The 25130-nt window shown below is 37.5% G+C and overlaps 1 long non-coding RNA gene across 2 annotated transcripts in view; it reads left to right on the top strand.

The window, feature by feature from the left end:
* Nucleotides 1-19334: 19334 nt before the first annotated feature.
* Nucleotides 19335-25130, top strand: part of LOC110350257 (uncharacterized) — a 43859-nt gene continuing 38063 nt past the window's right edge. Inside the window, exon 1 of one of the 2 annotated variants that reach the window (XR_015442460.1) lies at nucleotides 19335-19527. This is a non-coding gene — a long non-coding RNA (uncharacterized LOC110350257). Of the gene's footprint in view, nucleotides 19558-25130 lie in introns of both variants that reach the window. The other variant, XR_015442461.1, reaches the window with a different exon arrangement.

The following is a 25130-nucleotide window of genomic DNA, read 5'->3' as shown; positions in this document are numbered from 1 at the left end:
TCCTATGCATCTTCATATCTGGACAGAGCTGTGGAAAGTTCACGCCTGATGTTGGGTAAATCATTAAAATATCTGTATCTCCATTATCTTTCTTAAAAGGGAAGAAAACTAAGTGTCATGGGATGATTGCAATATGGTAAGCAAAAATTCTTCATAAATGGTTAGGTGTTTTGTAGCTGTTGGTCATTTTTATTATCTAGATCATTTCTTGACCTGAGACCAACATGGACCTTTTTTACCCTGTGCTGCTTTGCAGTTTTGGAAAATTACCTAGAATAAGGAAGTTGATGCAGCCTGATGATTAAGAGCTCAGGTCAGAGAGACCCTAGATTTAGATGTTGACTTGGTTTTGTACCAGCGTGTGGAAAGGAGCAGAGCTTCACTTGGGGATTCTCATGAGGACTGGATGAGACAATGTATAATCACTTGTGCCTGGTGAGCAGCAAACATCTGATAATGAAAGTTGTTTTTTGTTAAATTTCATTTTTACATCTATTAGAATGTAAGTTTGGGGCCGGGGATTTAGCTCAGGGGCACCGCGCCTGCCTTATAAGAGCAAGGACCTGAGTCCGATCCCCGGTACAAAAGAAAAAAATAAAGAATGTAAGTTTCATAAAGAAGGAATTTCTGTTCATTTCATTCACTGATTCAGGTTCCTGGTGCAGTAGCTAGCATATAGGAGTGCTTTTAAAATACTCGTTAAATGATCAAACCTGTGGGTTTTACTTCAGGTTCTACTGGCCTTAAGATCCCCAATTGTGACCACACTTTTTAGACCCTCTTCCCATTGAGAGATAAGGTCTGTGTTCCCTCCCTTTGAATCAGAAAGGCCCTGAGGTTGCTTTGACCAATAGAATATCGCATAAATACTTTCAGGTCCAGACTCTTAAGACAATGGTAACCTTCATTTCCTGTCTTTTGGATTCCAGCCACTACTCAAGAAGTATGATTACCAGGAGTCCACCATGCTGTGAGAAGCTCAAGGGAAATGGCCTTAAAGAATGATGCACCGTGTGGAAAGAGCAGAGAACTGGAACACCAGTCATGGAAAAAATTCTGAGCTATTGAGAAAGAAACTAAACTATGTGGTGACTATGAAACTTGATAAATAAGAAACTTGATATCAAATTACTTATTTTAATAATCCATGAAAGTAATAATCCATTACTTGTTTTCATCATCCTTTCCTCTTTGATGCTGGAAGTGAAATTGATGAGCTTTTCACCTGGAGCAGAAGAGAAAAAAGGGGAACTGGGCCTCATCAATGAACTCTGACTAATCTCTCTTTGGGGTGGTAATCATGAAACAGGTAAGCTCATAAATCACCAAGTTACCTTTAATGGCCACCGTGGCAGCTAACCACCAAAGTACCCCAGAGAGCCCTATGTTTTGCTGTTCACAAGTAAATAGGGCAGGCCTGGTATCCGATTTAGAATGGTGTGGTTTTTGAGGAGGAACATGATCTCTGAAGCTAAATCAGAAAAGATATTGCACCTCCATCTTGCTTGCAGCTTCCATTACAGATTATTTACTGTGGAGGACAGAAATTCCACGTTGGGAGGAGGTTTTCATGTAGTGAAGAACTGAGATTTCCTGTCAACAACCAGCACCGATGGGCCTCATTATGTGAGGGAGCTACTTTAGCAGTGGATCCTCCAGTCTCAATTGTGCCTTCACATCAATGCAGCACCGGCTGCTGACATCTTGACTGCAACCTCACCCGATGATGAACCAGAACTACTCAGCCAGGCTGCTTCCAGATTCCTGACCCACACAAACTGTATAGGAGAATCAATGTTGATTTAAAATTTTATAGCAATATATAACTAATATAGGCATTATCCCCATCCACACTCTTATTCGTCTTTATTTCTTTGCTATTCTCTTGCTGTGTTCACTTGGAGAAGCATAGTTTATATTTGGAACTAAGCTTTAACAGCACAAGTATTTTCTACCTATGTGGTATCTCAGAAAGTGAAGTCTTGCTTTATTGATCTTTTGTGATTCCTTTAAGGGTAGGTAGATCCCCACTTTGTGATATGCCTATGGCAGTCAGGCTCCTGGAGGTGGTGGCACTTATAATTCATCCAGAGTTACCTAATGAATCCATGTTATTTGAAACATATTACTACTAGTATTCCTATTTTAGCCACACGTAACCATGTTTTCTTAAAAAATATTATTTGTATGGGGAAATCTAGGCTGAGGATGGGATACCACCCCCTAAATATGCATACATGGACCTCTAAAGAAGAGGAATGATGGAGGAGTGAGAAAGTGAGACGCTTCTTAATGACGAGCTGTAGAAACTCCTAATACTCTGAGTTGGGTCCAGATTTTCTTGCCTTCTTCCCAAACAGAGTCTTGGCAGTTGCATCAGGAACTTCTTAGTTAGGCTTGCTTAGGAGAAGCTACTTTTCTACATGGTGATTCTCCAACTGTTTGGAATGTTTTTCAGAGTGAGGATACTTGCCTGCCCCTTAATGTGGACTTCCTCATTCCATCTGAGCAGCTGACCATGCTTTCAAAAGTTGTGGACTGCCTTACAACATGTAAAGGAGTCAGGAGGTGGCAGAGAAGAGTCTGAAAAAGGTTCTTTTCCACGCCCATGCCTATTGGGAGACAGAAAAGAATATTTTTGATAAGGTAGGAAATAATTTCATCATGGGAATTCTTGACAGCTGGAGCCAGAGAACCCATGGGTTTCTGAATAAGGAGTGTGTTATTTCTCCAGAAGAATTTGTAATGATTTCACCTAAATGGTTTACATTTCTTGTCTTATAAGGAGGACATAGGGTAATGTAACTTAAAAATTATTTTGTTCAACTGTAACTTTCCATGAAAAGTCCACCTCTTCTCCATGCAATATTCTTTTTTTTTGTATATTAAATTCTTTTATTGGTACATTGTCGGTATACAGCACAATTACATTTCTCATTGGGAATTGTACCTTTACATAATGCATCTTGGTTCTTATTTTTTCCCCATTCCTAGCCCTCCCTTCACACCCTCCACCCTTCCCTATTTACAAAGACTTTATTTCCATTTTTTCTATTTCTCATCATTTTTTCTTTTCCTTCTTTCCTTTCCCCTGCCCCTCCCGCTACCCCTACCCCTTTGGACCTTTTCTTCCTATTTTATATTATCGATTATTCATTCTAATCATTGGTACATTTTAGGTATACAATATAATGACATTCATCATTGGAAATTTGCACCTTTACATAATCTCTCTTGGTTCTTATTTTTCACCCTTGCCCAGCCCTCCCTTCAACCCCTCCATTCCTCCTTATTTACAAAGATTTTGTTCCTATTTTTCCATTTTCTCATATTAATTCCATTCTCTTCTATCCTTTCCCCTAGCCCTCCCACTTCCTTCCCCTTTGCCCCTTTTCTTCCTATTTCACATCACCTATTATACATTTTAGTCCTTATTTACACTTTCAGTTTCTCATACCAGAGAAACTATTCGGTATTTATTCTGCTTTCCCAGTTTTATGAGAAGCTAGGGGTCTTACTAGATGCCCTCTTTGTTTTTGTTGTCTTGTGTGGATGCTGTTACAGTAATGCAAATTGATTTTGTTTTTCTACACTGTCTTTCATTTGCTATAATTTCAGAAACCTAAAATTGGTTTCTTCCCAGCTTGAATATCTCATGAATATGTAGGGAAAAAGTACTTAACTATGCTTGCATCAAGTAAGTTCAATAAGGCTGAGCAGGAGCAACAATAGAGGTTAAAAGTAACTCCAATTCATGGACTAGGAACAGGATGGAAAGTGAGATAATTTATAGCCAACTGGCAGCTGGAAGAGTAGTGAATTGATAAGGTCATAGTTATAGATCTTTAATTGATGGCTCTACCGTCTGTATGGAAACCATGTGTAAATAAGAACAAATGGTTTGGGCAAAGCGTTCAGTGTGTTTGTGAGATGGAGTCACAGAAAAGAAAAAGAGATGGCAAAAAAAAAATCAATTTAATCCCCAGAGTTTATGTTGCTCAATATCCAACTAGTTGAGTATGTTTTTTCTCTGCCATTGCTTAATGAATGCCTTATCTTTATGACTCAAGTATAGAAGCTTCTATAACAACATGTAACAACAGAACCACAAACCTCTACCTAACAATTATCTTTTGCTGGCATGTTCAGGTCGAGTCTCTGAGGCAAGCAAGAAAACAACAATAAAAATGATCTGTATGCATTTGTGTGTACTTGGCTTCAGCATGTGGCCACATTTCTTTAGCACAGGCTATATTGAGGATACACGTACAAAGGGCCGTGTATTTTCAGGTATCTCCCATGTGATGTACTTGTGATTCAGGCTGAGGATTATGATCTGCCTAATGTGGCCCTGTTGTCAATGTCACCACATGGATCTCTGACAAATGATGACTGGAGAAGGCTGAGCAGCTTCAGGAGCACCTAAAGGTTTATGGCACCTACTAGTTACAAAGAATGGAAAAGGGGCTTCTGGTCTCCTCTTACAACTTGTGCAGTAAAAAGCAGGGTTACGTAAAAACTCACCTTGATCCATCCGCATAATACTGAGCTTGTAGAGGTAGATATAAAAATGAAAACAAAGAAACATGCATGAATTTGGGATCCAGTAGAGTATGTATGATGGTGCTCCCAGCACCAGAACTTTCAGCAAACCAAGGATTTTTACTGCTGCTGGAGTCCATGTTTGTCTCTGTGAGATACAGATGCCTCTCAAAGGTCCCAGTAACTTGTTTTTTTTTTTAAAGTTTCAATCATACATATTATCTGCCAAGTTTTATTTTTTTCTCAAGAACATTTCTGGTTTTCCTGTATAAAAGCAATATATTATCCATAGTAGAAAATTGGGTAAAATGCCTAAATTATAAAGGAAAATATAACAGTTCCCCTTACAGCAACCCCTCAAAAATAACTACTGTTATTATTTGGTGCATTTCAAGAAAACCTGTTTTTCGTGTGTGTGTGTGTGTGTGTGTGTGTGTGTGTGTGTGTGTGTGTTTATTACAAAATTCAGATTAAATATGTACAATTTTCTATCCTGATTTCATTCAATATTACATTTTAATGTTAATTTTATCCACAATATTCTACAGTATAGAGGTACCGTCAGTGGCTTGAGGTCGAATAGATCTCATTTCTAATCCTGATTCTTCCAGTTTCCAGCTCTGTGAATGGGCAAACCTCAATTACATCATCTATAAAATGGATATACTATTAACTACTTCATATAGGTTTTGTAAGGATTAAATAAGATGATATCTACACAACCCTTATAGAGTTTCTGTAGATAATAGATGTGAAATATATGTTATCCAGTGCTGAATCTGCCCAACTGCTCAAAACAAAGTCTGTTTCCAATATTTTTATTCTTTACACTATTCCATGTGTGCCTACATGTAAAATTATTTCCTTGGGATAAATTTCTAGCAGTGGAACAAAGAGCAAAAACATTTTTAAAGCTTAACTTAAATGCCTTTCTAGATGGTTGTTTATCTATTTGGCCTACCACCAATTTTGCATAAATATCATCTGGCTCCACCCTTGAGGTTTTATCTTTGGTAATTTTGCCAGTCCAATAGGCAAATCTCACTTAATTTGTGGATTTTGGTGGTTATCTATGATTGAATTTTTTTCACGTATTTGTCTTCTTTGGTGAAGGGTCTGACCATCAAATAACATATATCAACAGGTGCTCCTTTTGTCCCAGAACACTGTAATAGATATATGACAGGAACATATTTGCATCAAGGTAGCCATGGTCCAAGATTGGATAACACACCATTTATTGAGGGTGCTTCTAATGTTAGGTACTGAGTTCAATGCTAAACTTGTTGATAATATTAAACATTTTGGATTTTCTGGTTAATAATAAGCCTTCCTTCATTCATCTAAAGTCTATTCTGCCAACTTTCATATTTTAGCTACATTTTTCAGAGTTGAGAATGTTATACACTGTGGATAAGTAAACTGTTATGGTATGAAATTAATTTAATATACAAGCATGAAGCCATGATGTGTGGATGGACTCACTACAAAAGGTAAAAAAGAAGAGATGGATATTGATGAATTAATACCATCTGGGTAACTGGAAGTAGCTGAAGGATATATAAACCAAACTAATCTTACCAAGTGTAAAGCTGGGGCACTTCATCTAAATTAAGAAGATGTTCTTTAAATTCTTAGATTGATAAGTCTGTCCTATATGTGGCCACTTGATTGTAGGCATCGGTGGTAGTCACCCACTTATCCACCTATCTTTTTCCAATTACATTCCAGATGAAAGATCACCTTTAATTTGATATCTGGACAGTGGTAACTTTGTCACTGTGCAGGTAAATAAAAACTGTCTAATGGCAGGTATATGTGAAAAAGATTCTCCTTACTTCCAGTAGTGGTCGTAAGATCCCCCAATATCCTACAACAGTTTCAGAGAGTTGCTATTCACGAGAGTGTTTATATCCACCTCCGGTACATTGACACCTTTCAATTTACCATGATATTATTTTTTGCCCTCTGCAAAGATATCATACAGGAAGGAGGAGAGGCTAGCTCATGGTTATTCTGTCATTTCATATTTTTATTGAAATTCACAACATTCAACAAAATTTCACACATATTACCACAATAATTCTGAGAGGTATTAAAAGCTAGCACCCTAAATATGTCGACACAATGTCCTGTTGAGTAAATAAGTAAGTTACTTTCTTTGACAGTTCTCTCAGAGGGAAAGGCAAAGTCAGAGTTTATTGAGAATTGGAAGTTTGGTTGAGGGTGGGTCTTTAGATGAAGAGGGACTTTATTAGAACTGGGTAAAAATCACCATACCACAGTCCAGGTCAAATAAAAAGAGCAAGACTTTTGAGATAAAGTTTTTTAGAGTACAAACTGTCTATTGATGCTTTTCATTGGAGAGTTGGTGGATCTTTCAGTCAGATCCTATAATATATAATCAAATCATTTTCTTGGGCACATCAGAACCAGAAAAATAAAGTCACACTACTAAAGATAGTGGAATAATAGAGTCAGATTAATATGGCTGATAAAGTGTGGTTGGAGTTCTCAGTGGCCAGATTGAGTCAGGTAGAGAGTTTTGCTTCACAGGGGAAAAATGGTTATGTATCCATTTCATAGATGAGGAAATGAGGCTCAGAAAGATCAAGTGGATTTCCAAGATCAAACATCTAATTAGTTTTGGAGAAAGAACTAGCCCTGATCTCTTTTCAATCTTGTATACTAAGAACTTTTCCTTTTGTACTGTTCATCCTGCCCTTTGTCTCAAGTCCTTCTGGGCATTGATGAGTTGCCAGAGGAAGAGGAAGTTTCAAGTGGATTTTAAGGTTTAAGCCACATAGTCTTACTTGAACTGATGATAAAATGCTTTGCTGAGAGTGTGTCGGCCCAGTGAACCTAAGTGCTCTCTATTCTCTATTCTGTGTTCTAAAGATAACTTATGGATAAAAAAAAGGAAATTGTGTCCTTATTAGAAGTTTAATTTGACAAATTAATCATTCATATGGCACTAGGTGTTGTATCAATGTTATGCAGGGGATGGAAATCTTTTTTCTTTTTTGTACTTTAACAAAACTTTAATTCTTTTCGAGTTGCTTGGATTGTGCAAAAGTATTCAAATATTCAAATTTATTGGTACATTTTAGATATACATAGTGATCACATTCATCATAGGGAATTTTACCTGCTCATGATATATCTTGGTTCCTCTTTTTTTTCCCCAATCCCCTCCTCTCCCTTCAACCCCTCTTCTGCTCCTTATTTACAAAAGCTTTGTTTCCAGTTTTTCCTTCTATTCGCTTTTTTTCTTTTCCCTACCTTCTTTTCCCTCTCTCCCCTCTCTTTTCCTCTTCTCATTTTCCTCCCATTTCCCAATATCTGTTATACATTTTGGTCCTTATTTACACTTTCGGTTTCTCATACCAGAGAACCAATGTGATATTTAAACATGTATTTCTGATTTATTTCACTTAAGAGTATGGTCTCAAGGTGCATACATTTAGCTAGAAATGTCTCAAGTTTATCCTTTATGGAAGAGTAATACTCCACTGTATAAAAGAAAATTAAATCTTCTCTATCCATTCATTAGTTGATGAGCATTTGGGCTGTTTCCAAGATTTAGTTATTACAAACTGTGTCACTATAAACATGGCTGTGCATATATAGCTGTGGTATAATGCTTTTAACTCTTTTGGGAAGATACCAAGAAGGAGAATAGCTGGGTCAAATGGGACCTCTAGTTTTAGTTTGTTGAGGAATCTTCACATTATTTCCATAGTGGTTGCATCAGTCTACACTTCCACCAAGATTGGAGAAGGTTTTTTTTTCCCCACAGCCCCTCCAGCATTTGTTATTGCTTGATTTTTTCATAGCCATTCTTTCTGGAGTGAGATGAAATCTCAGTGTTGAATTAATTTGCATCTCTCAAAAGATCAGTGATGTTGAACACTTTCCATATATTTATTTGCCATTTGTACTTCTTCATCTGAGAAGTGTCTATTTATTCCAGATGCCCAGTTTTGGATTGAGTCTGTAAATTTGGGGGAGAGGGCAGAGATCTGTTTTTTGAGTTCTTTATACATATTCTGGATGTTAGCTTTTTTGCTGAGGAACAATTGGCAAAAATTTTTCCCATTCTGTGAGTTATCTCTTCACTCTGTTGATGGTATCTTTTGCTGTGGAAAAGCTCTTTAATAAGATGAGATCCCATTTGTTGATTCTTTATATTATTTCCTGTGTGATCAGGGTTTTGTTCATAAAGTCTTTGCCTATATCTGTATCTTCCAGTTATACCTATTCTATCTTCCAATAGATTTAGGGTTTCTATTTTAATAATTAGTTCTGTTTTAATAATTAGGTCTTTGATCCATTTCAATTTTAGTTTAATGCATGGTGAGAGATATTGGTCTTGGTTTAATCTTTGTCTTGTGGAAAGCCAGCTTTTCCAACACCATTTATTAAAGAGTCTATCTTTCTTCCATTGAAGGTGTTTGGCCCCTTTGTCAAAGATAAGGTGGCTGAATGTGTTTGGAATTATTTCTGGATCTTCCAGTCTGTTCTATTGATCCTCAGGTCTGGTTTTTTTTTTTTCTTTCCCCAGTACCATACTGTTTTAATCACAGTAGCTTTGTAGTGTAATTTCAGGTCAGGGATTGTGATGGCCCCTGCCTTGCCTTTGGTGCCCAGAATTACTTTTGCTATTCTAAGTCTCTTCTGGTTCCAAGGGAATTTTAGAATTGTTTTCTCTAATTCTGTGAGGCATACTGTTGGTATTTTGATTGGGACTGCATCAAATCTGCATAGCAATTTTGAAAGTATGCCCAATTTCACTACCCAAGAACAAGTGATACCTTTCCATTTTCTGATATCCTCTTTGACCTCTTTTTTCAGAGTACTTTAGTTTTCAATATAAAGGTCTTTTACTTCCTTTGTTAAATCGATTATTAAGTATTTCATTTTTTTCTATGCTATTGTGAAAGGTGTGGTTTCCTTAATCTCTCTCTCAGTGAGTTTGTTATTTGTGTACCAGAATGCTGTTGAGTTTTGAGTGTTGACTTTGTATCCGGCTATGCTGCTGAATTTGGTTATTAAATCTAAGAGTCTTTTGGTGGAGTTTTTGGGGTCTTCTATGTAGATTATCATGTCAGGGGATGGAAATCTTTCACTGCTTTTTTTCTCTAAGTTTTTTTTTTTCATAGAGATGACTTTAAGTGGGAGTAAGAAAATACCAGCATCCCAAAATAAATCCCACCATCATGTAATATTAATATGCACTAATAAAATTTGAAAAAGCTCTCCTGCTGAAATGGAATGAGAAAGAATATGTATTTGTTTTTCCATTGAGGCATTTTATTTGTATGTGTGTATTATATCACTAGAAAAGGAATCCCAGGATTAAAAAAAAAAAAAAGGAAGGAAGGAAAGAGTCAAAGAGGAAGGGAGAGAGAGAAAAATTGAGATAATGGTTTTCTCTCTCTCTCTCTCTCTCTCTCTCTCTCTCTCTCTCTCTCTCTCTCATTTGTGCAATGTACACTTGGATTTTCTTAAGCTCTTTTCCACCTACCTGACTCCTTTGTCCTCTTAATCCCTATTTTACTTCACCACTACATCCCTACCTCTTATGAGTTGCTTATGTAAGTATATCCCATGAAGGTAAAATCCCCTAAAGCAAAAAAGCTATAGAAAGAAATATGGTGTTTAGGAACTGTGAAAAAGTTCATTAGTTGGAATTCAAGTCCTAATTTAGCAAATGGGATACAGATTATATATTTTATAACTGCACTATGTATAGAATTAGTGTAAATATTGGATCTCTCATTTTAAGAGCCACAATAGGTACTAAAAATAATTTTTGTGTGTGTGCTTTACTGACGATTGAACCCAGGGCCTTTACATTGAGCTACACCTCAAACTCCCCACCCCCTTTAAGTTTTTCTTTTATTTTGAGACAGAGTCTCACTAAATTGGTAAATTGCCCAGTCTGAGGTCAAATTCATGTTCCTCCAGACTCAGCTTCCCAGAGTGCTGGGATTACAGGTGTGTGCCACCACATTTGGCTCAAAAATATTTTCTGAAAGACAAAATTAACAAACATGTGGACATCAGTAACCATGTTGCTTTTGCAGTCAACTCTAGATGCCATTTTTGTTTTCTTAACCTAGGTTTTGGACACGCTAACCAGCATTAATCTTAATATGAGCAATGTGTGAATAAAGTCACATAGGCAAATAGTGAGGGAATTTGTTGATATTTTTGCCCTATTCCTGCTGCTGAGTGTACCAAGTCTTTATCCAGGTGTGAGTGGAGATAAATGAGGTAAGGGAAATAGAGGCTGGGAGAAGAGGAAGCTTGGATGAGCATTGGAATGAATACTTTAACAGTGACCAGAAAGAACAGACATAAAAAGATAGGGGTGACATTGGGAGAGCAGAGCTAGTTTAATTGGAAACTGAATGGATTTTTGACAGGTTAGCTGGTTCTAAGGATTTTTATAAAATATGCTTTAATGTTGTTCTCTCTGAAATAACTTAAAATTAATCCCTAAAATCCCAGATCAGACACTCAGACACCTAAGGCTCTGTTATAAGCACAATATAGCCAAACCTTTTTGTTTTAAAAATTCATCCTAAGGTACTTGAAGACATATTATAGATTTCATTAAAAATTATCAGCTCCTCAAGTGATCTAACAGATTTAGAAATTTTAACAGTATGATATTATATATATATATATATATATATATGTATATGCCTCATACACTTCTATATATATGTGGTACTAAAGACAATTTCACTTATCATTGGGTGCATAGAAGAACAATTTTCCTGTTGATTGTACCTCTGTTTATTTATCTGTTCAATAATTAGATCTTAGATCTCATTATTAATTTAAAGGCATATCAAAATGTCAGTAAGTAACACTATCTACTGAGTCTGGTTAATTTTAACAGTTATATGGCACCAAATTAAATATGAAATGCAAATATATACAAAATGCAAATACATTAACAAACTGATAAAATTGCTAATTGTTCTGCCTTTTAAAAAGCTACTGTGTGGCAAATGTACATGTATTGCTTTATAAATGTAAAGTGTACTACTTATAATTTTTTGTTCTAGGATTGTTGCAGATTAAAGGTATAATCTGTCATATAGACACATGAAAAGATAGATTCTTGGAGATAATAACAGAGATGAACATTTCTATTAACTTATCTCTCTGGCATTGAATTTATACATAATTTAAAAAAGTAAATTATTTTCATTTCCTTAAAAAAAAATAGATTCCAAGATTGACAGAAAAATAGAATGACCAGTAGAATAACATGACGTAAATCACTATTTGGTAGTCTTGATATCTTTGTGGACAATATATGAAAGTAAAGTCCAAATAATTCTATTGCTTTTGGAGAGTTTTGTGACCATTTGGGAAAAAATATATTTAATTACATCTGTGTCAGTTTAAAATGAAGTTTTGGGTAGTGGTTTCAAGACCTCTGACCTTTCCTTTCTCCAGTTTTTACTTTTATCAGCTATTTGAATGAAGACCCCAAAGACACAAGAATCATATTTGTAAATGAACTAAAATTGGAAGAGATGTGTTGGAGTGTTGGATAATATATTAGATGAAAACTTTCGGATATCAGATAATATCCTAGACTAGAATTAGGAAACAAAAAGAATGAGATTTAAACTAACAGAAATAAATGCAAAATTTTCATTAAGTGTTCATAATGTAATTATATGAGTGTAAGATGGAGGAGATCTCAGAAGTTTTCATGAAAATGACCTGGGGGATTTAATTGTTCCCAAGTTTAATACAAACCAGTAACTCTGCAAAGCTGTCTGAAAGCTATGATCCCTTTAGCTATATAAATTAGTAAAGGAAGAATAGCCTGTTTCCCTCCTCCCTTCAATCTGCATTAGGGGAGGAATATTGTTTTGGATTTATCAGATTCTGGGACAAGATTATGCCACATTTCTCAGTGAGTACAATGTTAACAAGTCAGCACTTTGGTGTGGCTGTCTTGTTGCTATGGAACAGAGAGCTTAATGAATCTTTGAGCTCTTCATCATTGGGACTATTCAGGAAGGGACTGGTTTGCAGGAGGAGTTGGGAAAGAATTAGAGATGTGGGCTGGAGAAACCGCAGAGCAGAAATGCTGGAAGCAAAGTTTGATGGGAAATTCTGATGGAGCTCCTAAGATCAGAATGCTGATAGGAATGCAGACAATAAAGGCCAGGCTTGTGAGGTTTCAGATGGGAATGAAGATTGTATTAGAAAAATATACCAGAGGCCATATGTGTTTCATTATGGCACAGAATTTGTCTCCATTTTGTCCATGTCCTAAAACTTTTGTAAGGCTGAATTTAAAAGTAGAAGATGAATTCATTTGGTGGCAGAAATGTCAAGGCAGCCCCAATGTTCAGGGTGTGGCATGGATATTCTTGGCTGCTTTTAGCCAGAACTACACTGAAAATCAGGAGCAAAAAGCAGAGCTCAATGATTTGAAAATTTTACCATTTGTTAAGAAATAAAGTGCATGTAAAGTTGGGACCAAGGAATTGGGGTCAAAGATCCTCCCAGAAATACCAGACAACATATCTGTTGCTAAAAGCACTAGCACCATCAAAATGGTGCCATTAAAAAAAAAGCTAACTACTTTGCATGAGGACAATAGGAAAAATGGCTTGGGGACATCTCAGGAATTAGCAAGACCTAACCCACACAGGCTCAAGGGTGTAAAAAACTTTGCTTTGAGGAGAGCCTCACAGCACCCTTCTCATTCAGGGCTGCCTAGGGAAGTACATCCTTGAGTTCAGTCACTCAGGCACTCAGAAGCCACTGCATCAGTAGTCCATGGGTGGGGACCTGGCTACAGCTTCAGCAGGCGGCAGATCTTGGCAACACCCACATGGTGCTGGTTTTCCAGGAATGATGAGTACAGGATTTGTGGGGTCTTTGAGGCTTCCATCCAAATTTAAGATATATATACATACATATATACACACATATATATATGTATATATATACATATATACACACATATATGTATGTATATATACGTATATATGCGTATATACACGTATATATATACGTATATATGCATGTATATATACACATATATACACATATATACGTATATAAGTATATATACACGTATATATACACGTATATACGCATATATATACGTATATACACGTGTATATATACGTGTGTGTATATACTGTATATATACGTATATATACACGTGTATATACGTGTGTGTATATACGTATATATACATATATACATATATATGTATATATATACACATATATACATATATATATGTGTATATATATCAACTGTTAGTTTGCTGTAGGTTTTTTTAAAGATTAATTTTATTGATATATTTAAGGCATACAATATAATGACATTCATCATTGGAAATTTGCACCTTTACATAATCCATCTTGGTTCTTATTTTTTCCCAATTCACCGGCCCTCACTTCAACCTCTCCACCCCTCCCTATCTACAATGACTTTGTTTCCATTTTTTCTTTTTCTCATATTAATTCCATTCCCTTCTTTCTTTTCCCCTAACCCTCCCACTTCCCCTTCCCGCTTGCACATTATTTTCCTATTTCACATGATCTATCATACCTTTTAGTTCTTATTTACACTTTCAGGTTCTCACACTAGAGAAACGATTTGGTATTTAAAATGTGTATCCTATTTATTTCACTTAAGAGTATCACTTCAATGTGCAGCCATTTACCTATAAATGTCTCTAGTTTCTCATTTCTTATGGCTGAGTAATACTCCATTTTATTAAAAAACCACATTTTCTTTATCCAGTCTCCAGTTGATGGGCATTTGGGCTGTTTCCAAGTTTTAGCTATTACAAATTGTGCTGCTATGAACATGGGCACATATATATCACTATGGTATGATTCTTTTAGTTCTTTGGGGAAGATACACATCAGGGCAATAGCTGGGTCAAATGGGACTTCAGGTCCTAGTTCTTTGAGGTCTCTCTATACTGATTTCCACAGTGGTTGCACCAGACTACACTCCCACCAGCAATGGAGTAGGCTTCCTCTTTCCCCACAGCCTTGCTAGCGTTTGTTATTGGTTGAGTTCATGATAGCAGCCATTATTATTGGGCTGAAGTGGAATCTCAGTGTTGTTTTCATTTGCATCTCTCAAATGACCAGTAATATTGAACATTTTTTCATGTGTTTATTTGCTATTTCTACTTCTTTGTCTGAGAAATGTCTGTTCATTTCAGATGTCCATTTTCGGATTGGGTCTTTAAATTTGGGAGGTGTGATTTTTTAAAGTTCTTTATAGATTCTAGATAGTAGACCTTTGTCTGAGGAACAACAGGTGAAAATTTTTTTCCCACATTCTGGGTTGTCTCTTCATACTGTTGGTGGTTTCTCTTGCTGTTCAGAAGCTTTTTAGTAAGAAGGGATCCCACTTGTTGTTGTTTGTGCTAGTTTATGGGCAAATGAAGTTTTGTTCATAAATCTTTTCCTACACCAATGTCTTGAAGAGTTCTACCTAACCTCTGTTCCAGCTGGTTCAGCGTTTCTGTTTTAATACATAGATCTTAAATCATTTTGATTTTAGTTTAGTGCGTGGTGAGAGATATAGGTCTAGTTTTAATCTTTGGCAAGTTGAAACCCAGTTTTTCCAGCACCATTTATTAAAGAGGCTATCTTTCCTCCAGTGAGGGTATTTGGCTCCTTTGTCAAAGATGAGGTGGCTGAGTATGTCTGGAGTTGTTTCTGCATCATCTAATCTGTTCCACTGGTCCTCAGGTCTGTTTTTTTCCCAGTACCATGCTGTTTTTATCACAGTGGCTTTGTAGTATAGTTTCAAGTTGGGGATTGTGATACCCCCTACCTTGTCTTTATTGCCTAGTATTGCTTTTGCTCTTCTAGGTCCTTCTTGTTCCAAATGAATTTTTGGATTGTTTTCTCCAGGTCTGTGAGGTATGCTGCTGGAATTTCAGTTGGGATTGCATTAAATCTATGCAACAGTTTTGGAAGTATGGCCATATTCACTATTTTGATTTTTCCTACCCAGGAGCAAGGGATGTCTTTCCATTTTCTGATATCCTCTTCAATCTCTCTTTTCAGAGTGCTATAGTTTTCAGAGAAGAGGTCTTTACTTTCTTCTGTTAGGTTGATTCCTAGGTATTTCAATTTTTTAGATTCTATGGTGAAAGGAATTGATTTCCCGATTTCTCTCTCAGTGAGTCTGTTCTTTGTGTACAGAGAAGCTATTGATTTTTGTGTGTTGACCTTGTATCCAGCTACTTTACTGAATTTGGTTATTAAGTCTAGAAGACTTTTGGTGGAGTTCTTAGGGTCTTCCATATAGAGTATCATGTCATCTGCAAATAATGACAATTTGACTTCTTCATTTCCTATCTTTATTCCTTTTATTTCTTTCTCTTGTCCAATTGCTGTAGCTACTCTTTCCAAGGCTATATTGAACCAGAGTGGTGATAGTGGACATCCTTGTCTTGTTCCTGATTTTAGTGTGAAGGATTTCAGTTTTTGGCCATTTAATATGATATTGGCTGTTGGTTTTTCATAGATGGCTTTTATCAGTTTGAGGTAGAGACCATCTATTTCAATTTTTTGGAGAGTTTTATAATAAATGCATGTTGGATTTTGTCAAATGCTTTTCCTGGATCTATTAAGATGATCATGTGGTTTTTGTCTTTGGCTATATTAATAGAGTGATTGATTGATTTCCTTATGTTGAACCATCCCTGCATCCCTGGGATGAATCCAACTTGGTCAGGGTGTATGATCTTCTTGATGAACTTCTGCATTCTATTTGTGAGTATTTTATTAAGGATTTATGCATGTATGTTTATTACTGAGATTGGCCTATAGTTCTCTTTTTCATTTGGGTTTTTCTCTGCTTTGGGGATCAAGGTGATGGTTGCTTCCAGGAATGATTTCAGGAGTATTGCTTCCCTTTCAATTTCATTGAAGAGTTTAAAGATTAGTGGCAGTAGTTCCTCTCTAAATGTCTGTAGAATTCAGTAGTGAAGCCATCAGGACCCAGGCTTTTCTTAGTTGATAAGTTTTTAATTATATTTTCAATTTCATTGGTTGATATTGGGTCATTTAGAATATTTAGGTCATCTTCATTTAAGTTGATAATTCACATGTATCTAGGAACCTGTCCATTTTATTTGTATTTGCCATCTTATTGGCATACAGCTTCTCGAAGTAGGTATTGTTGATCCTCTGGATTTCTTCTGGGTCCATTGTGATTTCACCCTTTTCATTTCTAATTGCATGGATTTGGGCCTTTTCTTTCCTTTTTTTGATGAGTTGGCTAAGGGTTTGTCAATTTTGTTTATTCTTTCCAAGAACCAACTCTTGGTTTCATTGATTTTTTTGGTATTATTCTCTAAGTCTCCATTGCATTGATTTCTGCTCTGATCTTTATAATTTCCTCTCTTGTATGAGCTTTGGGTTTGTCCTGCTCTCTTTTTTTTTTTTTTTTTTGGTACTGGGGATCAAACTCGGGTCCTTGCACTTTCGCAGCAGGCGGAGAAACCACTGAGCTAAATCCTCGGCCCCTGCTCTTCTTTTTCTAGAAGCTTGAGGTTTAGCATCAGGTTGTTTAATTGGGCTCGTTCTGTTTTCCTAATGTGAGTATTCACTGCTACGAATTTCCCTCATAAGACTGCTTTCATTGTGTCCCATAGATTCCGACATGTTGTATTGTCATTGTCATTTAATTGAAGGAACTGTCTGATTTCTTCTTTAATTTCCTCAGTGACCCATTGGTTATTCAGAAGTGTGCTGCTCAATTTCCATGTGTTTATGAAATTCTTGCAGTTTCTTTTGCTATTGATCTCCAATTTCATCACACTACGGTCTGCTAATATACAGGGGATAACTTCAATTCCTTTACACTTACTTAATCATGTTCTATGAGCAAGTATGTGGTCTATTTTGGATAACAACCTTTGTGCAGCTGAGAAGAATGTGTATTCTGATTTTGTGGGATGGAACACTCTGTAAACATCTGTTAAGTTCATTTGTTCAAGAGTTCGATTGAGTTCTAGTATTTCGTTACTTGTTTTTTGTCTAGTTGATCTATTTGTGACAGTGGGGTATTGAGTACCCCCACTACTATTGTATTGGTGCATATATGACTTTTCTTGTCTGTATTTGTTTTATATAGTTGGGCGCACTAGCATTTGGTGCATATATATTTATGTTTGTCATCTCATCATTGTCATGACTTTTTCTTTTTGTTGGATTCTCCCCCTTTGCATTTAATTTCTTGTCATGCCTGATGGATTCATTCTGCAGTGCTTCCTAGGGTTGTGATCCTCATTGTGTTTTCCTAGGATATTGTCTAAAATTTTTTGGAGTGCTGGTTTGGTATTCATGAAATTTCTAAGGTCCTCTTTGTCATGAATTTATCTTATTTTTCCATCAATTTTGAAAGATAGTTTTGCAGGGCACATCAATCTGGGTGGGAGGCTGTTTTTCTTTAGGGCTTGAAATACATTACTCCAAGCTCTTTTTGCCTTGAGGGTTTGCATGGAGAAGTATGCTGTGATTCTGATAGGCTTTCCTTTGTATGTGATTTGTTTCTTTTCTCTAACTGCTTGTAGAACTTTGTTCTTCTGTTGGGTTTCTGAAATCTTAACTATTATATGCCTATGTGTAGATTTTTTTTGCTCACAGCTAGTTGGAGTCCTATATGCCTCACTGTGTCAAGTTCTTTTCTCCTGTTTGCAGTTTTCTGCCATTACTTCTGTGAACAGTTGTGTTTTTTTTTGTTTTTTTTTTGGTACCGGGGATTGAACTCAGGACCTCGTGCTTGCAAGGCAGTTGGCGGAACCACTGAGCTAAACCCTGGCCCTGTGAACAGTTGTTTTTAATGTCATCTGCACTCTCTCCTGTTTCTTCCTTGACTCCAATCAGTCTTATGTTATTCTTCTTTGCATCATCTAGCAGCTGCTGGATTGATTTCTTTTGGTTTCTTACTATTTTTAAGAATTTTTTTTTCCTGGTCACTAGTTGCAATCCTATCTTCTACATCTGAAATTCTATCCGTGCATTGGCTCATTCTGCTGCATAAACTTTCAATGGAGTTTTTAATCTCCTGGAAATCTGTTTGCATCTGTTTTATGGATTCTGTTTGTTTCCTGTGTTGGGATTCCATCATGTTCCTCAGCTCCTCTAATTTTTTTTTTAATCTATGTCTGCTGTAAAGTTATTAAACTTGTCTTGTCCTATGGGCACAATCTCTGCTGTTATCTGAGAAATTATTTCTGATTTAAATTTTTCCAGATCCTCTTTTGTTGCCAGTTGAGGCTGTCCAGGTGGTTGAGTATCAGATTTTTCCATCTTGTGGCCCTTTTGGGTTGTCTTAGGTGATCTGGAAGTCTGGTTTTGAGACCTATTTATATGTTCTCTCATTTCAACAGGTGCAGCCTTCTGTGTCTTTGTTGATGTGACTTTTTGCTTACCCAGTGGTCTTGAATTCTCAGCAAGCCACTGAGCAGCCTTTACTCTGCTGCTCACCAGTATACCAATTCCTGGGTTAAAAAAGGTTATCTTGAGCCCGCTGCAGACAGACAGGTCTGTGCATGCCCCACCCAGGACCTGAGTCACTTGGAAGAGGCTGAATCACCCCGCTGCAGACAGGTAGGTCTGCCCATGCCCTACCTAGGTCCTGAGTCGCACAGAACACGCCGAATCAGCCCACTGCAGACAGGCAGGTCTGTGCACGCCCTACCAAGGTCCTGAGTCAAGCAGAAGATGCCTAATCACCCCGCTGCAGACAGGCAGGTCTGCCCATGCCCTATCAAGGTCCTGAGTCACACAGAACACGCCGAATCAGCCCACTGCATACAGGCAGGTCTGTGCATGCCCTAACGAGGTCCTGAGTCAAGCAGAAGACACTGAATCACCCCGCTGCAGACAGGCAGCCACCTGATTCCACACTACAAAGATGCAGAGGACACCAGACCACCAGACCAAGGTACTGAGACCCACTGTTCCCGGCCCACAGGTAGGGGCTTTTTCCAAATCCCCTTTTGTTGCCAGTTCAGTGGGTCCAGGTGGTTGAGTATCAGAGCGTTTCATCTCATTTCCCTTTGGGGTTGCTGTAGGTGATCTGGAAGTCTGGTTTTGAGACTTATTTACATGTTTTCTCATTTCGACTGGGGCGTGGGGGCTGTTAGCGCCTGCACAGATTACCTCCTCTGAGCTGGGTGAGGTGGGACAGGGGCCGGGAGCAGCAGTAGGGGTGGTGACCCAAAAGCCCTTTCCTGTGGGCTGGGAGCAGTGGGAGGGATGGTGGCTGGGAAACCCCTTCCTCTGGATCAGGAGCAGTGGGATGGTGGCTCAGAAGCCCCTCCCTCTCGGCCGGGAGCAGTGGGAGGGATGGTGACCGGGAAGCCCCTTCCTCTGGACCAAGTGCTGTCGTCCCACTGTTTCTCTTGCTGTGCAGAAGTTTTTTAATAAGAAGAGATCCCACTTGTTGATTGTTTGTGCTAGTTCATGGGCAACTGAGGTTTTGTTAGTGAAATCTTTTCATACACCAATGTCTAAAAGTGTTCTACCTAACCTCTGTTCCAGCCAGTTCAGTATTTCTGTTTTAATATATAGATCTTAAATCATTTTGATTTTAGTTTAGTGCATGCTGAGAGATATAGATCTAGTTTTAATCTTTGGCAAGTTGAAACCCAATTTTTTCAGCACCATTTATTAAAGAGGCTATTTTTCATCCAGAGAGGATGTTTGGCTCCTTTATCAAAGATGAGATGGCTGAGTATGTCTGGAGTTGTTTCTGCATCTTCTAATCTGTTCCACTGGTCCTCAGGTCTGTTTCTTTGCAAGTACCATGCTGCTTTTTTTACAGTAGCTTTGTAGTATAGTTTGAAGTTGCAGGTTGTGATACCCCCAGCCATCTCTGTTACCTAGAATCTCTTTTGCTATTCTGGGTATCTTTTGTTCCAAATGAATTTTTTTATTGTTTTCTCAAGGTTCATGAAGTATGCTGCTGGGATCTCAATTGAAATTGCATTGAATCTAGATAGTAGTTTTGGAAGTATGGCCGTTTTCACTATATTGATCCTTCCTACCCAGGAGCAGGGGATGTCTGTCCATTTTCTGGTGTCATCTTCAATCTCTCTTTTCAGAGTGCTATAGTTTTCAGAGAAGAGGTCTTTGATTTCTTTCGTTAGGTTGATTCCTAAGTATTTCAGTTTCTTTGATGCTATTGTGAAAGGAATTGTTTGCCCTATTTCTCTCTCAGTGAGTCTGTCATTTGTGTAGAGGAAAGCTATTGATTTTTGTGTGTTGACCTTGTATCCAGCTACTTGACTGAATTTGGTTATTAAGTCTAGAAGACTTTTGGTGGAGTTCTTGGGGTCTTCTATATAGAGTATCATGTCATCTGCAAATAATGACAATTTGACTTCTTCATTTCCTATCTTTATTCCTTTATTTCTTTCTCTTGTCTAATTGCCGTGGCTAATGTTTCCAAAACTATATTGAACAAGAGTGGTGATAGTGGACATCCTTGTCTTGTTCCTGCTTTTAGTGTGAAGGATTTCAGTTTTTGACCATTTAGTCTGATATTGGCTGTTGGTTTTCATAGATGGCTTTTATCAGTTTGAGGCAGAGACCATCTACTCCAATTTTTCATAGGGTTTTAATCATAAATGCACGTTGGATTTTGTCAAATGCTTTTTCTGCATCTATGGAGATAACCATATGGTTTTTGTCCTTGGCTCTATTGATATAGTGTGTTACATTGATTGATTTGCATATGTTGAGCCAGCCCTGCATCTCTGGGATGAATCCCACTTGATCAGGGTGTATGATCTTCTTGATGATCTTCTGCATTCTATTTGCCAATATCTTATTAAGGATTTTTGCATCTATGTTCATTAGTGAGATTGGCTTACAGTTCTCTTTTTCGGTTGGATCTTTCTCTGATTTGGGTTTCAAGGTTTTGCTTGCTTCCAGGAATGAATTTGGGAGTATTGCTTCCCTTTCAATTTCATTGAAGAGTTTAAACAGTAGTTGCAGTAATTCCTCTCTAAATGTCTTGTAGAATTCAGCAGTGAAGCCATCAGGACCCGGGCTTTTCTTAGTTGATAAGTTTTTAATTATGTTTTCAATTTCATTGGTTGATATTGGGTTGTTTAGAATTTTTAGGTCTTCTTCATTGAACTGTGGTAATTCATATGTATCTAGGAATCTGTCCATTTCTTCTGTGTTTTCCATCTTATTGGAGTATAGGTTCTGGAAGTAGGTATTGATGATCCTCTGGATTTCTGCTGGGTCCATTGTAATTTCACCCTTTTCATTACTAATTGCATGGATTTGGGCCTTTTTTTTCCTTTTTCTGATAAAGTTGACTAAAGTTTTGTCAGTTTTGTTTATTTTTTCAAAGAACCAACTCTTGGCTTCATTGATTTTTTTGTATCATTCTCTTATTCTCCACTGCATTGATTTCTGCTCTGATCTTTATAATTTCCTCCCTTGTATGATCTTTGCGTTTGTCCTGCTCTTCTTTTTCTAGAAGCTTGAGGTTCAGCATCAGGTTGTTTAATTGAGCTCATTCTGTTTTCCTAATGTGAGTATTCACTGCTGTGGATTTCCCTCATAAGACAGCTTTCTTTGTGTCCCATAGATTCGTACATGTTGTACTGTCATTGTCATTTAATTATGGAAACTGTCTGATTTCTTCTTTAATTTCCTGTGTGTCCCATTGGTTATTCAGAAGTGTGTTGTTCAATTTCCACATGTTTATGAAATTCTTGCAGTTTATTTTGCTATTGATCTCCAATTTCATCACACTATGGTCTGCTAATATACAGGGGATAACTTCAGTTCCTTTGCACTTACTTAAACATGTTCTATGTGCGAATATGTTGCCTATTTTGGAGAATGACCCATGTGCAGCTGAAAAGAATGTGTATTCTGCTTTTGTGGGGTGGAACACTCCGTAGACATCTGTTAAATCCATCTGTTCAAGAGTTGAATTGAGTTTTAGTACTTCATTGCTTATTTTTTGTCCAGTTGATCAATCTATTTGTGACAGTGGGGTATTGATGTCCCTCACTACTGTTGTATTAGTGCTTTTTTGATTTTTCATGTCTGTTAATATTTGTTTTATGTAGTTGGGTGCACTAGTATGTGGTGCATATTTGTTTGTGATTGTCATCTCTTCCTCTTGGATTGTTCCCTATACAAGGATGTACTAGCCTTCTTTGTCTCTCTTTGTCTTGGTTTGAAATCTATTTTATCTGCAAGCAGGATAGCTACTCCTGCTTTTTTAAGTTTCCTGTCATGTGGAGTATTGTTTTCTACCCTTTAACTTTCAGTCTGTGAGTTTCTTTTTGCATTGCATTTCTTGTCTGCACCACATTATTGGATCTTGCCTTTTGACCCATTCTGCCAGTGTATTTCTTTTGATTGGTGAATTGAGACCATTAACGATGATGGTTATAACTGATATGTACTGACTTAACCTTGTCTTGACCTTTTCCTGTTTTGGATTCTCCTCCTTTGCATTTAATTTTTTAAATGCCTGATGGATTCATTCTGTTGGGCTTCATCAGTTGTGACCTTCATTGTCTTTTCCTAGGTAATTGTTTAAAAATTTTTTTGAGTGCTGGTCTGGTATTCATGAAGTTCCTCGGTGTTTTTTGTCATGAAAATATCTTATTTCTGTATTGATTTTGAAAGATAGTTTTGCAGGGTACATCAATTTGGGTTGGAGGTTGCTTTCTTTTAGGGCTTGAAATATTTTATTCCAAGCTCTTCTTACCTTGAGGCTTTGTGTTGAGAAATCTGGTGTGATTCTGATGGGCTTTCCTTTGTATGTGATTTATTTCTTTTCTCTAACTGCTTATAGGATCTTTTTCTTCTGTTGTGTTTCTGGAATCTTGAGCATTATATGCCTAGGTGTAGATTGTTTCTTTGATCACGACTAGTTCGAGTCCTATATGCCTCACTTATCTGTCTGTCAAATTCTTTCCCCCTGCTTGGGAAATTTTCTGCCATTACTTGTGTGAACAGTTTTTTAATATCGTTTGCACTATCTTCTGTTTCTTCATTGACTTTGATTAGTCTTATGTTATTCTTCTTTGTATCATCGAGCAGCTGGTGCATTGATTTCTCATGGTCCCTTGCTATTCTTAAGAAATCTTTCTTTTCCTGGTTACTAATTGTAATCCTGTCTTCTATATCTGATATTCTGTCCTCACATTGGCTCATTCTGCTGTATCAACTTTCAATGGAGTTTTTAATATCCTGGATATCTGTTTGAGTCTGTTTTACGGATTCCATTTATTTCCTATGCTGGAATTCCATCATATTCCTGAACTCCTTTTTTTTTATCTGTGTCTACTCCAGAGTTGTTAATCATGTCTTTCACTATGGACACCATCTCTGTTGTTATCTGAGGAATTATTTCTGATTTTATTTTTCCAGATCCTCTTTCATTGCTAGTTCAGGGTGTCCAGGTGGTTGAATTTCAAATTGTTCCATCTAGTTCCTCCTTGGGGTTACCTTTGGTGATCTAGATGTCTGGTGTTGAGTCTTATTTAGATGTCTTCTCATTTCTACCGCTGCAGTCTGCTGTGGCTTTATTGAAGTGACTCTGCTCTCCCAGTGGGCTGCAATTCTCAACAAGTCTCAGAGAGTCCTTCCCTCTACTGCTCATGACTGCTCCAATTCCTAGGCTCAGAATGATGGCCTCCTGGATCCCTGCACTGCTTTTGTCTGAGTGGGGTTCTGGCTGGAGCCTGCATGCAGTTACCTGTGGTATCTGGGCAGCCCTCAGGCTGGGGCCTGCACACTTCTGTAGCTGTTGTCAGGGCTGGCTTCTGGCTGGGGCCCATGTGCCCACACCACTGTTGTCTTGGCAGGCTTCTGGCTGGGGTCTGCATACACTTACTGACAGTATCTGGGCAGGCCTCTGGCTGGGGCCTGTGCGCCCAGGCTGCTGGTGTCTGGGCAGGCCCCTGGCTGTGGCCTGCATGCCTGCACTGCTGTTGTCTGGGAAACCTTGTGCTAGGGCCTGTGCACATTTACCAATGGTATCTGGGCAGGCCTTTGGCTGAGGCCTGTGCACCTGCCTTGTAATGATTATTAAATGGCATGTTATATGCAAAACACTTGGAGGAGCATCTGATATATACAGTGTTAAGTGCTCCACACGTGTTAATTGTTTCTGTAATTAATATTATAATTTTTGAAAAAATACAAGTGAGATTGAAAACATAGTTTCTGCTTTATGTTCCTTTTCTAAGAAGACAATATACATAAATATGAAATGACTTCAGAATAAGTGTGCAGTTAATGTATGCCAGACGTCATGTGCATATGTGTGTAGTGTGTATGATCAGAAAATATGTCATAAATACCTGTCTTTAGGTTTCAAGATGACATCGTAATTTTCTCCTTTGGGTAGTCATATAATTTGATTATATCTCCCAGAGAGTCTGATTGCTGGCCTATAGTATATCAGGCTAGTAAAGGTCTTTCTGGTTCATAAAAGTTCCAGGAGAGAGACTTCCATCTCCCTAATTTTCTTTTGTACCCATTTGTGGAATTATTAGCATT

The sequence above is a fragment of the Heterocephalus glaber genome, unplaced genomic scaffold, assembly GCF_053883595.1.
Source record: "Heterocephalus glaber isolate CG9 unplaced genomic scaffold, H.glaber_assembly_v1.0 deba00001547, whole genome shotgun sequence".
Classification (NCBI taxonomy): domain Eukaryota; kingdom Metazoa; phylum Chordata; class Mammalia; order Rodentia; family Bathyergidae; genus Heterocephalus; species Heterocephalus glaber.
The sequence above is the reverse complement of the archived record's forward strand: the minus strand, read 5'-3'. Positions and strand labels throughout refer to the sequence as shown.